At 40.5% G+C, this 14,382-nt stretch overlaps 1 protein-coding gene across 6 annotated transcripts in view; it reads left to right on the top strand.

Annotated features, from left to right (window-relative positions):
• The window catches only part of Ppp6r2 (protein phosphatase 6 regulatory subunit 2), a 92,256-nt gene that overhangs the window by 11,405 nt on the left and 66,469 nt on the right, over positions 1-14,382 (top strand). The window contains exon 2 of one of the 6 annotated variants that reach the window (XM_041672136.1): positions 11,724-11,852. The exons of the other annotated variants lie outside the window; for them this stretch is intronic. The gene's annotated coding sequence lies outside the window, so the exon portion shown is untranslated. The remainder of the gene's footprint in view (positions 1-11,723; positions 11,853-14,382) is intronic. 6 annotated transcript variants of the gene reach the window in all.

The following is a 14,382-nucleotide window of genomic DNA, read 5'->3' as shown; positions in this document are numbered from 1 at the left end:
CCACTGGAGCTAGAGTTATAGGAGGTTGTGAGCCTCCCTCTGGGGTGCGGAAACTGAACTCAGGTCCTCTACAAAAGCAGTATGTGCTCTTAACCATCAAGATATCACTCTGGTCTTGGTAATGCTATCAAATTTGTCTCTAGCTGTTTTTCCTTAATCTCAGCTACAGTGTGCACTATCCTGCCAGTCCTTAGCCAAGGGCTCCCATTCTGATTTCTTAGCACTACTGTATTGAGAACAAGCATAGTGTTAGTACTTTTTCTTATGAGTAGGGTAATTTGATGAACCTTTGGTTCTCTGTAGTTGATTCATTTTCTAAGTTCCTTGGAGGTGTCTGGTATTTGCACTGTTCTAGGCAGTGGTACTCTTTTCTGGAGCCATGTTTTTTCCTATTACACATGCATCAGGCATTTTCCAAAGATGATAAAGTTGATCAGTGACAGAAACTGGCCTTTATGTGTGGTCTTTGTAGCCAGGGAGCGTACTGTTACGTTCTGGCCTGTTTGCTTCTAGTTCTCTGGCTGGGTGTCATTATTTGGTTCACGGTGGGGCCAAGTCACTGAACAGCAGTGTCTTCACAACGTTGGCCAGCTCTATCCTTAACTGGAAGAGCTGCAACACTTAAGAGTAGTTTTACTTTTCACTGTGTCTTCATCATATCTAACGCATAGGAGGATGTTCCTGAGAAAAACAAGAGAAATGAAGAGCCTGGCAGAGTCCTGATGTTTAGTGGGAATTTGAGTTGAAGTCACCTGTCTTTGCTGAACTACTTTACTGGACCACCCAAGAGCTTGCCACCACAAACAAGCTAACTCTAGGCTAATACTGGATCCACCTGCCCGGTGCTTAGTCCTCACTGTAGAGTAGTTGCAAGGCAGATGCTGTACCTGTAAGTCTTGTTTGTTTGTTTGTTTTCTATGTGTGGCTGGGAATTGAACCCAGGTCCTCTGGAAGAGCAGTCTGTGCTCTAAACCACTGAGCCATCTCTCCAGCCCCTGTACCTGTAAGTCTTAACATTGTCACCTTGGTGGGATGGGAACACAAAGGTAGGCAGGGTGCTTTGGATTGGATTGTGTGCTCTTCCATTATGTATTCAAGCCCTAACCCCCAATCTAGTCATATTTGGAGGTGGGCCTTTAAGAAATGATTAAGGAGCTGGGTGGTGGAGGTACACATCTTTAATCCCAGCACTCAGGAGGCAGAGGCAGGTGGATCTCTATGAGTTTGAGGCCAGCCTGGTCTACAATGCAATCTATGTGAGTTCTGGGACAGCTGTGGCCACACAGAGAAACCCTGTCTAAAAAACCAAAGGTGGGGGGGGATTGAGATAGATGAAGACATGAGGGTAAGGATCTCAAATTTGGATTAGCTAAAATGGCAATTGTTTGTGCTAGGAAAAAAACCAGCTGGCACCTTGATTTTGACTTCTGCTAGACTCCTGAATTATGAGAAATAAATGCTGTTTTAATGTTCCAGCCTGTGTTTTGCATCACAGGTTGAGCTATCAGTCAATGGAGGACTCAGAGTATAATTGGCTGGGATTGAAAGGGTGAGCAGGAAAACCTGTTGGCCTCTGTTGGCTTCAATTGTCCTGGGCAGTGTTAAAAAGTAGTGTAGTTATTAACATTTGAAGATTTTTGGGCCAGATGTGATGGTGGTAACTCATACCTGTAATCCCAGTAGATGCAGAGTTTAGACTGAGCCTGTGTTACAGTTCTAGACTCTATTTCAAACAAACAAACAAACAACAACAAGTAGAAGATTTGGAGATTATGTTGGGCATGGTAGCACACACCTTTAATCAGAAAGCAGAGGCAGGCAGCTCTCTGTAAGTTCCAGGCCAGCCAGGGCTACATAGTGAGACCTTGTCTCAAAACCAAAAATAAACAAAATCTTTGGAGAGTAAAAAAGAAAAATCTTTATATCTCTGTTGATTGTCATCTCCCTGGTGTTTCTGTGGTAACCATCCCATCTGTACTGTTCAGTAGCCTTCATCCTTTCTGTCTGCTCCATCCAGCTTCCTTCCTTCCTCTTTTACTTGCTCTTCCTTTTCCAGGGTGTCTTGGCTCTAGAACCCTGAGTAGGGGCAGTGGGGGAATGAAGAAAGAACAGATATTGGGGCCAGGTGGGTTATGTGCACTCTGATGAAGTTGCACCAACTGCCACATTGGGGAAGTTCAGCATGTTTATTTTGTATAGCACAGGGAGTACCAGTTCTGCATGAGGTATCTGCAGAAGATGGAGACACCTGAGATTTTAGGCTGTAAACACTAGGGAAGAGGGAAGCTACTCTGAGCCTGACCCAGAGAAAAGGCTTTTCCAATTTCCTGTGGATCATAGGTCTTGATCCTTAACATGGCAGGCTGATGTCAAACAGTCCCCTCATCAGAACATCTCAGGGCTTCTTCTGTCCCCTAAACTGCCCTATGAGTTGCAATCCTTGTTTATGGATGTGACAGGAGAATCAACAATTGAGTGGCTGGCACTATTTTATTGCCACAGTAAGAAAGGTTTTCATTACAGAGGTCTAGAGTTTTAGGATGGTCACTTCTGATTAAAGCCAGTATTCCCATTTTCTCTTTCTCTTTTTTTTGTGTCTGGAGTTAGTCTAGACTGTGCTTTCCTTGCTCCTGGTTCAATACTCAAACAAGTTTGTCCATCAGGCCATTTACCATATATATTTTTTAAAGATTTTAAATTTTAACCTAATTAACTATTTATTTTTGGAGAGGGTCTTACTTTGTAGTCCTGGCTAGCCTGGAACTAAAGATTTATCTTCCTCTGCTTCCCAAGTGTTGGGATTAAAGGTGTATACCATCATACCTGGCTAGATTTTAATTTTATTTTTTTATTTTTTGGTTTTTCGAGACAGGGTTTCCTGTGGTTTTGGAGCCTGTCCTGGAACTAGCTCTGTAGACCAGGCTGGTCTCGAACTCACAGAGATCCGCCTGCCTCTGCCTCCTGAGTGCTGGGATTAAAGGCGTGCGCCACCACCTCCCGGCTTTTAATTTTATTTTTAATTATGTGTTTATGTATACTTGAGTCTGTGTACTTGAGTGCAGGTGTTCTTGGAGGCCAGAGGCATCAGACCCTCCGGAGTTGGACTTTCAAGTGGCTGTAGTCACTCTTTGTCACTCAGTGTGGATGCTGGCAACTAACTTTGGGTCTTCTGCAAGAACAGTATGTGCTCTTAATGCTGAGGCATCTATCTCTCTGTCTCTCTCTTTCACACACACACACTTCTAATTTAATTTATTTTTTGAGACTAGATCTCACCATATAGCTATGGCTGTTCTAGATTCACTTTGTACCCTAGGACACTAGGTTGACCTTGAACTAGAGAGTACCTCCCTCTGCCTCTCAATTACTGGGATTAAAAGCATGCGCTATGCCAGTTGACAGTGGCACACACCTTTAATCCCAACATTGTGGAGGTATAGGCAGGTGGATCTCTAAATTCAAGGCCAGCCTGGTCTACAGAGTGAGTTCTAGGACAGCCAGGGCTACACAGAGAAACCCTTTATCAACACCCCCCCCCCCCAAAAAAAATTCACGTTTACACCTGGCAGGGAGAACATGTCTTTTGTTTGTTTGTTCGTTTTTGTATTTATTTATTTATTTATTTATTTATTTATTTATTTATTATGTATGCAATATTCTGTCTGTGTGTATGCCTGCAGGCCAGAAGAGGGCACCAGACCCCTCTACAGATGGTTGTGAGCCACCATGTGATTGCTGGGAATTGAACTCAGGACCTTTGGAAGAGCAGGCAATGCTCTTAACCTCTGAGCCATCTCTCCAGCCCCTGTTTGTTTGTTTTTGAGACAGAGTTTCTCTGTGTAACAGCCCTGGCTGTCTTGGAACTTGCTCTACAGACCAGGTGATCGTCTGCCTCTGCTTCCTAAGTGCTGGGATTAAAGGCATGTGCCACCACTGCCTGGCAAGAACAAAAAACTTTTTACAAGGCTTCTAATTTTAAAATCCCTTTTTAAGTTAGAATTTTAAAATTAGAGTTGTGATCCTCCCCTTTCCCTAGCTCTGTTCCATAGAAACCATAGAAAATTTTTTTAAAAAACAATTTTTTTTTTCTTTTTTTGTGTCTGGAGACAGGGTCTCTCTTTGTAGCCCTGGCTGTCCTGGAACTCATACAGGTCAGGCTGGCCTCTAACCCACAGCAATCTGCCTGTCTCTGCTCCCAAGTGTTGGGATTAAAGGTATGCAACCGCTTTCTTTTTTAGTTAAAAAAAAGTTTTTATGTGCATGAGTGTTTTGTCTGCATGCATGTTTGTGTAATATGTGCATGCACTGCCCTCGGAGGCTCTGGGATTGGAGTTACAGATGGTTGTGAGTTGTCATGTTTACTGGGAATTGAACAAGCGTCTTCTGGAGGAGCAGTCAGTGCTCTTAACTGCTGAGCTGTTTCTTTAGTTCCCTCATTCAAGTTCTTAAAAACAAACAAACACACACCAAAAAACCCCAGTGCTATGGGGCTAGAGAGATGACTGAAGTTAAAAGTATGCACTGCTCTTGCAGAGGACCTGACTTGAGTTCTAAGGACCCTGGTAAGTGGCAGCTCAACCACCTGGAATTCTAGCTCCAAGGGGACTGGAAGTTTCTGTGGGTACCTTCATTCATGTGATACACACACACATACATGTAATTAAAAATAAAATAAAATCTTGGGCCAGGCATAAGCCTTTAAACCAGCACTTGGGAAGCAGAGTCAGGCAGTTCTCTGTGAGTTCCAGGATAATCAGTACTATATAGAGATACCCTACCTCAATAAAGAAATAAACAAAACAAAATAAAATCTCTTAAAATTTTTATTGTGTATGTATGTACATTATATGTGTGAGGGGGGTCATGCATGTCATTCATACACATAGACAACTTTTTGGAGTTGGTTCTTTCCACATACTTTTTCCCCCCCTTTTTTTAATTTTAAGAAGGGCTTACCGTGTATCCCTGGATGGCCTGGAAATCATTCTGTAGACCAGACTGGCTGAAAATTCACAGAGATCCCATCCCCATCCCCGCCTTCTGCTCCTAAGTGCTGGACTAAAGACGTGTACCACCATGCCCAGCCTTTGTCCATCTACCTTTATGTGGGTTCTGGGGATTGAACTCAGATTGCCAGGCTTGCACACTAAATACCTTTTACCTACTGAGAGCTGACCCTTCTATATACAAATTCTATAGCTATTTAATTATTAGTTATATTTTTAAGCTAATAAAATAAAAAGTGTGTATTTAAAGGCCTTTTGTACATTAGTTGTTCTAAATTGTTTATACTAAATTATCTGTTTTTGTCTTTTTGCTTTTTTGAGACAGGGTTTCTTAGTATAGCGCTGGCTGTTCTGGAACTCTCTCTGTAGACCAGACTGACCCCGAACTCACAGAGATTCATACCTGCCTCTGTCTCCTGAGCTCTATGATTAAAGGTGTACCCACCATATCGGCTAAATTACACAAAGGCTACTAGATTTGGTCAGGGTCTTTCTCCCCACCTCTCTCTGAGATAGGGTTTCTCTGTGTGATTCTGCTGACCTGGAACTCACTTTGTAGACTTGGCTGGCCTTGAAGTACTCAGATTCACCTGCTCTAGCCTCCTGAGTTCTGATATTAAAGGTATGAGTCATCATGCATAGCTAAATGATTTTTTTAAAGGCAGGGTTTCACTGTGTAACAGTCTTGGCTGTTCTGAAACTCACTTTGTAGACTAAGCTGGCCTCAAACTCACTGAAATCCGCCTGCCTCTGCCCCCCCCCCCCCAACACACACCAAGTGCTGGGATTATAGGTGTGTGCCACTACCGCCTGGTGCGAAGTGAATTTTTTAAAAGAGAGGGTTTGATCAAGTTGCTTAGGTTAGTGATGAATTAGTGATTCTCCTGGTTCGGCCTCCCAATTAGCTGGACTACCCCAAGTTCAACTAACTTCAAGTTAGTTGTGATAAAATGTATGTAATTTGAAATCTACCACTGTAGCAATCCATACTGTATATCTTCACTATTCAACCCCAGAACTTAAAAAAATTATTTTTACAGAACTTTTTATCTTCTCAATTATTTACCCCCTTGAATAGAATAAGGTAGGAAAGACCAATTATTGCACACTGATTTATTTAGTGATTTACTTAAAGCACTGCTTATACTGCCTTTTGCCAAGCATGACTTCACTTGGTACCTAGAACAGAATGACCTGGAGAAATAGCTCAGCAACAACCTGACCAATCTTGCTCACTCGCCCCACCTTGTGGTTTTTGAGTATAAAATGAGTCTGCAAACTGGACTCAAAACCTAGGCCTTTCAGGAACTATCTGGTGAATACATTCCTCTGTCTACTCTCATTGGTGTTGGAGTGCTTATTCCAGAAACATTCCCGAGGCTTCTGCTCTCTTAGGGATGAACCCAGGATCTAGCATGTGCAAGGCAACCACTTCATCTTGGAAATACAACCCTGCCCCATCTTGGCAGATTGAAACTTTGTACCACAGCCCCTTGGCAACTACTGTTGAATTTTGAATTTTCTGTCTTTGAAAGTATTTTAATTTCCTCATATTAATGGAGTTGTGTGGTATTTGTTTTTTCGTGTGTGTGTGTGTGTGTGTTTTGTCTTGTTTTGTTTTTGAGACAAAGTTTCTCTATGTATCACTGGCTTTCTTGGAACACTCTGTTGACCAGACTGGCCTTGAACTCACAGAGATCCTTCTGCCACTGAATTCCTTTTTGATATTGAGTAATATTTAGTTTTTATAACCATCTTCTTTGGTGTTGGGGATTGAGAGCAATGTATGTATGTTAAGCATACACCTTACCACTGACCTACACCCCTCAGCTGCCTGTGTCTTACTTTATTTATTCATTCATCTGTTGATGGATACTTGGGTTGTTTCTACTTTCTGCCTTTTTTGTCTTCCAGTTTCTTCTTTTCTCTTCCTTCCTTCTTTCCTTCCTTCCTTTCTTCTTTTTTAACAAGACAATATCTTTCCACTTTTTAAATATTAGTTTTTGACACACAAAACAATGGATTTCATTATGATATTCTCATATGTATATATTATTGTACTTTTTGTTTGTTTGTTTGTTTTTGGGACAAGGTTTCTCTGTAGCGTTGGAGCCTGTCCTGGAACTCACTTTGTAGACCAGACTGGCCTCAGACTCACAGAGATCCGCCTGTCTCTGCTTCCTGAGTGCTGGGATTAAAGGTGTGCGCTACCACTGCTTATTGTACTTTTTTATATTCATATGCTATCACCTTCCCATGTTCTTCCTCCTGCTGATCCCTCTTTCCTCTCATATAGTTCCTCCTTTTTGCTCACATCTTTATGTGTATATATATATGCATTAGATATATAAATATTTAGATTCTGTATGAGAAAACTTACAAGTTTGACTTCTTCCTTTCCCTACATAGTTCCTCTTCTACTTTTGTTTCCTGTGTATAGTTATATTAATTAGACAGTAAGGAAAATCTTGAAATTTGAAAGAAAAAAGGAAAATGACCTTATCTTCTATGGAAATATTTTGCTTATATCTTGTTTTCAGTTCCAGAAAATATTTGTTTCTTTTTTCTTTTTTTCCTTTCTTTCTTTCTTTCTTTCTTTTTTTAAATTTTCTTGAGACTATTATGTCCAGACTGTGAAGTCCCTCAAAAACCAACAAGGAGACCAAATCCTGTATGTAAAAACAAAGAACCTTATTTTATGCAAGTTTGCAAACTCAGTCTCTCTAACTGGAGAGCCCCAAGCTCAGTTAGTTAGGTTTTTATAGTAGTAGAGGTGGGGTGAAGGGGTTCTAAGGTTCAAGACCCCTGATTGGCTGACATTTGTTTAGCTGTGTCTTGGTGAGAGTGCTGGCAGGTGATCCTACCTATATACAATGGTTGGAACATTAGTCATTTCCTTTGGATGGTCTGTTCTTGGGTGGTGCTCGGGTAATCTCAGCTTGTGGTTCTTGCAACCGGGTATTGCTTCAGGGTAAACTGCTGAGACTCAAAACCTCTGTTAAACTTATGAATGGCTGAGTTCTACTCTGGCAGGTGATAATGGTTGGAAGTAAAGACCTTCCTTTGGTGGTCTGTTTCTATTTAGCTTATCATGGTTGGCTCTTACAGAGACAGGATCTCCTGTATAGCTCTAGCTGGCCTAGAATTCAGTAAGTAGACCAGGCTGCCCTTGAACTCATAGAGAGCTGCCTGCTGAGTGGTGGCATTACAGGTGTGTGCCAATTTTCCTAGCTGCTTGTATTTTATTACTATACATGCAATTTATACTTATTTTTGCCCCAGTCCTTGGAGTTAGTAATTTCTCTGTGGAATGTCTGTTGTTATATTTGAAAATGGTGATTAAAGAGCACAATTTATAGTGCTTTTCTTTTAGAAGTTGGCAGGGTTTATCAGTTAGCTTGTGATCAGGGTATCTTAGTGTTCTTTTGCTGTGAGGAGATATCATGGCCAAAGTAACTCTTTTAAGAATTTAATTTCAGAGGATTTGTCCATTATCATCATGGCAGGGAACATGATGCTAGAGAAGTAGTTGAGAGCTTTGCATCCTTGATTTGCAAGCTTCAGACAAAGAGACAAGGTCACTGGGCTTGGTATGGGCTATTGAAACCTGCCTTTAATTCCAGCACTTAGGAGACAGATACAGGCAGATCTCTGTGAGTTTGAGACCAGCCTGGTTCATCTAGTGAGTGTCAGGACAGCCAGAGCTCTATAGTGAGTCCCTGTCTTGGAAAAAGCTGAAAGAAAGTGAGGGAGGGAGAGAGAAAGAGAGAGAGAGAGAGATCACTCAAAGCCCACCCCCAAAGGCACAACTAGTCCAACAAGGCCACACCTAATCCTTGCAAGTAGTTTACTTACTGTAGAAGAATGGAGATGAAGCATGCAAATATTTGAGCCTATGGGGACCATTCTCATTCAAACCACCACACCAGGAGTGTGCATTTGTTAATATTAGCAGTCTACTGTTAGGAAACTGACAACTTCAAAAAACTTTCTCGTGTCCTTAGGTTCTTTTTGTTTTTTAAATTATACAGGGTTACCAAAAACCATTTTCATGCGAGTATATAACATTTGAGCACATTCTCTCTATACCTTACTGCTCTCTCCCTTTTCTTTTCTCACTCCGATTTGTTCCCTAAGACAAATTTGCATCTACTTTCTTGTCATCAATACATATATGACGTTATCTATAAAGTGTAGGAGCCATAAATGAAAGAAAGCGTGCACCATTTGCCTTCCTTAGACTGACATTTAGTTCACTTAATATGAATGTCTCTAGATGCAAAGGAAACAGAGCAATGTCTTGCTGTATTGCCCAGGCTGGCTCTGAACTCCTTGGCCTCAAGAGATCCTCTTTCTTCGGCCTCCTGAGTGGGTAGCACTGTAATCATGTTCACAGCGCCCATTGTCCTTGGATTGTTTGGTGTGGCATTCTGACCACCGAGCCAGGTAGTCAAGTATGAGTAGATTATATTATTAGTGTGTTTTTATTTTTTAGAATAAGCAACAAGAGTTTTTTAGTTCCTTAATTATGAAATGTTCTGATGATTTGGATACCAACTAAAGATAATGTATCAGTTTTATGTCATCATGACCAGATAGCTGAGCAGAACAAGGGTGAAAAGATGAGTTTTGGCTCACAGTTTCTAAATTTTCTATCTTGTCAGGGAGGGTATGGTGGAACAAAATAGCTTACATTATGCTTGTACTAGGTGACTTCTTCCATTTTCTCCTTTTATTCCATTTGGATTTCTAGATCAAAAAGTGGTACTGCTTACTTTTTCCTTCTTTCCTTCCTTTCTTTTCTTCTTTTTTCTTTCTTGCTTTCTTTTTTTTTTTTTTTTTTTTTTTTGAGATAGGGTTTCTCTGTATAATCCTGGCTGTCCTGGAACTTACATTATAGAACAGACTGGCTTCAAACTCACAGAGATCTGTCTGCCTCTGCATGCACCATCACTGTCCAGGGCAGATCTTAATAGCTCTTAGTGAATGTTCTCTAAAAACACCAATAACAAAATACCTACTTCAGTACCCTATACAATTTTTTAAAAAAATGAGTATTTTGCTTGCATGCATATATCTATATACCATGTGGTTTTTGGGTAACTTGAGGCCAGAAAAGGGTAACAAATTCCCCAGAACTGGAGCTATGGTTGTTGAGAATCATGTGGGTGCTGGGAATTGAACCCAGATCCTCTGGAAGAACATCTAGTGCTCATAACAGCTGAGCCATAATTCTAGCCCCTTCAGGTACCAATTTTTAATGCTGGTTTACATTTTTGTGACAAAGTACTCATATAAACAACTTAAGAGATTTATTTAGTCTTCTAGTTTGAGTGGTGCTAGTCTCTCATAGTTTATCATATCATAGTCTATATATCATGGTAGAGCAGAACAGCTTACATCATGGGAGCCAGAAAGGACTGAAAAGAATAAGGGCAAGGGGCTGGAGAGATGGCTCAGAGGTTAGCACTGACTGCGCTTCCAGAGGTCCTGAGTTCAATTCCCAGCAACCACATGGTGGCTCACAGCCATCTGTAATAAGATCTGGTGCCCACTTCTGGCCTGCAAGCATACAGACAGATAGAACACTGTATAGATAATAAATAAATAAATCTAAAAAAAAAATAAAGGACTTACAAACTTAAAAAAAAGAATGAGGGCAAGGAGGGAGAGAAATAGAAAGACAAGGCAAGTATGACTGCTTAGCTTTTTATTGGTTTTTTTTTTCCCTTGTATTTTGGCTGATTTTTTTTTTTTTTGTGTGACTACCCTGGAACTCACGCTGTAGACCAGACTGGCCTTGAACTCACAGAGATCCACCTGTCTCTGTCTCCCCTGTGCTGGGATTAAAGGCACACAAGCTACCATCAACCTTCAACATTTTTTGTTAGTATGATGTTGATTGTCAACTTGACAGGATCTAGCGTTACTTGGGAAATGGATTTTGTTAGTATGATGTTAATTGTCAACTTGACAGGATCTAGCGTTACTTGGGAGTTGGATTTCTAGTGCATTTCTGCAGAAGATCACCTTGATGCAGTAATTGAGATGGGAAGACACAATTCTGTGGGCAAGTGGTCTTCGAGTGTATGGGAGGAGGCAGTGGGCTGAGTACAGGTATTTGTTGTTCTTTTCTGTGACTATGGATGTAATGTGACTAACTGCTTCAAGCTCTTGCTGCGCTGATTTCTCTTCCATGATGGACCTTAAGCTATGAGATAAAATAAGCCTCCCTTACATGACTTTTGAATGTCATCACAACAACAGGAAAAGAAACTAAGAAAATTAGGTTATAAAGGAAAATTAAATATTTTTCTCTTTTTTTAAATATTTATTTATTATGTATACAATATTCTGTCTGTGTGTATGCCTGCAGGCCAGAAGAGGGCACCAGACCTCATTCCAGATGGTTGTGAGCCACCATGTGGTTGCTGGGAATTGAACTCAGGACCTTTGGAAGAGCAGGCAATGCTCTTAACCTCTGAGCCATCTCTCCAGCCCTATTTTTCTCTTTTTTAAAAAAAGATTTCTTTATTATGTATATAGTGTTCTGCCTGCATGTATGCCTGCATTCCAGAAGAAGGCACCAGATCTCATTATAGATGGTTGTGAACCACCATGTAGTTGCTGGGAATTGAACTCAAGTCCTCTGGAAGAGCAGCCAGTACTCTTAATCTCTGAGCCATCTCTCCTAAATATTTTTCTCTTATTTTTCAGGTAAACCAACCAAAATTCTTCCCTGAATGAAAAAAATCTTTTTTAAAGTTGCATATATACAAAAGAAAAAACCTAAATGCTTTTTATTTTGCCCGAACACAAGATTTAAATCAGATACAGCAATAGAAGGTAATGGTCTTTTTTTTTTTTTTTTTTTTTTTTTGGTTTTTCGAGACAGGGTTTCTCTGTGGCTTTGGAGCCTGTCCTGGAACTAGCTCTGTAGACCAGGCTGGTCTCGAACTCACAGAGATCCGCCTACCTCTGCCTCCCGAGTGCTGGGATTAAAGGCGTGCGCCACCATCGCCCGGCTGGTAATGGTCTTTCTTTCCAGGTCAATTCTGCTTTATTGTACAGTTTACTCAGTAACATCGTATAGATGGATGTTCGTTGGATGATAATGAAACCTTTGTTTCTGTTTTTTGAGGTGGGGTGTCACTGGCAGTTGAAAGTCTTTCTATTATAATACAACTTGATGTTGGAATTCTCTCTTTCTCTGTCAGGATCTCACTGTGTAATCAAAACTGTTCTCAAACTTATGATTCTTCTCCCTCGTGCCCTGAATGCTGGTTCATGTAATTTCTTGCTAGCATTTTGCTGTACTAGAAGTTCAAATAGCACACCAAAGGGCAAAAGAAAAGATGGAACATGAGCATTATGACAGCTTTCTTTTGCTTTGTACTGAAGAAAGCATTAGTTTTCTTCACTATAAAGCTTACTCACTGTATTGTTCCTTTTCTGTTGCTGTGATAAAGCACTGCTTTTCGGAAATGAATGAGACATAGTCTGTAGATTTAAGAAGCATGCTGTTTCCCAACTAATATGAATTAAAGAGAGAAAATGGTCTGACAAGATGGTTCGGTGGGTAAAAGCACAAATCTGATGACCTACCTGAGTTTGATCCTTGGAACCCATGGTGGAGGGAGAGAATTGACCCCAAAAAGTTGACTTCTGATCTCTAGACATGTGCGACGGCACATACACTGCTGTACTAACACATGTCACATGTAGATGGAGGCTGCTTGTTCGTTTCCTGGCTGCCCAGACCCAAAATAAACACACAGAAACGGTATTAATTGCAATACTGTTTGGCCAATAACTTAAACATATTTCTAGCTAGCTCTTATATCCTAAATTACTCATTTCTGTTAATCTGTATATTGTCACGTGGTTGTGGCCTACAGGTAAGGTTCAGTCCGGTGTCTAGCGTCTATCTCCTGCGGCAGCTACTTGGCTCCGCTTACTCTCTCTATATATCTTTTCCAGCTTGGCTATATTCTGTTAAGCCATTGGCCGAAAGCAGCTTCTTTATTAACCAACGGTAATAAAACATATTTACAGCATACAGAGGGGAATCACACGATAGTCACACAAACACAATAATGATAAATAAAACTTGTTATTTTATTTATTTGTTTTTTTTTAAACAGAATCTATTTAGCCCCAGCTGTCCTAGAATTCACTATATAGACCAGGCTAGCCTCAAACACATGGAGACATCTGCCTCTGCCTCCCAAGTGCTAGGATTAAAGGCATGGGCCACTATACCTGGCAATGATAAAGTTTAAAAAGTTAAAATAGAAAAGAATAAGAGCTGATTTGTGGCTGGACAGATAATAAATTGCAGTTTAGATTCTATTCTCTCTTGGCAACAGTCTCTACCACAGACAGAATGTTCCATTAGACTCTTTCATGGAATTGTAGGATCATATGGGCAACACTTGTGTTTGAATCCAATCCTCTGTCTTCCGATTGTGTCACCCTGGAAAAATAAAGAAGCAGAACTTGAGGCTCCGTTCATTCATTCAGTACTGGGTAAGCATGTAGGAGATGTTGGCCATATTATGCTGTTCTTGACCTGTGCTAATGAGACCCTGCTTCAATTAAAACAAAAGTTTGAAAAAGAAATATTCAAGAATTGGGCCTGCAAGATGGCTAAACAGCTAAAGGCACTTGTGAATTTAAACAAATTAAACATATATGAAGACAGAATTATTGATCTGTAATATGTATCAAAAAACTGTTCAGAATGTTGAACTGAGAGATGGGAAATCAAAAATGAGATTAAACAGATATAGAGGTTACTGTAAAAATGATGGAAATGGATAGTTAGAATTCCACTTTAAAATAGGGAAAATGAAGGCACAGCATTATTTAAAGTATTAAGAGCTTTAAGCTTTTCAAAAACTAATAATATTAAACCTATAGATTTATGAAGCATGTTGTATCTCAGCTAATATGAATTAAAAAGAGAAAATGGGCTGGCGAGATGGCTTGATGTTTATTGCACAAGCTTGATGACCTGAGTTTGATCCCAAGAACCCATGTGGAGGGAGAGAGTTGACCCCTTAAAGTTGTCTTATGACCTCCAGACTACGTGATGGCCTATGCCTGATGACATGAATCTGAACCCTGGAATCCACATAGTGAAAGAAGAAAACTGATTAGTGTAGGCATGTGCACGTGTATACACACACCACACGCACACACTCAGATAAATAAATAAACATTAAAAAAATTAGGAGCTGGAGAGAAGGGATCATGTTTAAGAACACTGCTTCCCTTCCAGAGGACCCGAGATTGTTTTCCAGCATCCATGTTAGGTAGCTCACAAATATAACTATAACTCCAGTTCCAGGGGATCTGACTCCCACTTCTGGCC

The sequence above is a fragment of the Microtus oregoni genome, unplaced genomic scaffold, assembly GCF_018167655.1.
Source record: "Microtus oregoni isolate MIOR12 unplaced genomic scaffold, Mior012 000022F_ref0000154, whole genome shotgun sequence".
Classification (NCBI taxonomy): domain Eukaryota; kingdom Metazoa; phylum Chordata; class Mammalia; order Rodentia; family Cricetidae; genus Microtus; species Microtus oregoni.
Note: the sequence above shows the minus strand (reverse complement) of the source record. Positions and strands in the feature narration are given on the sequence as shown.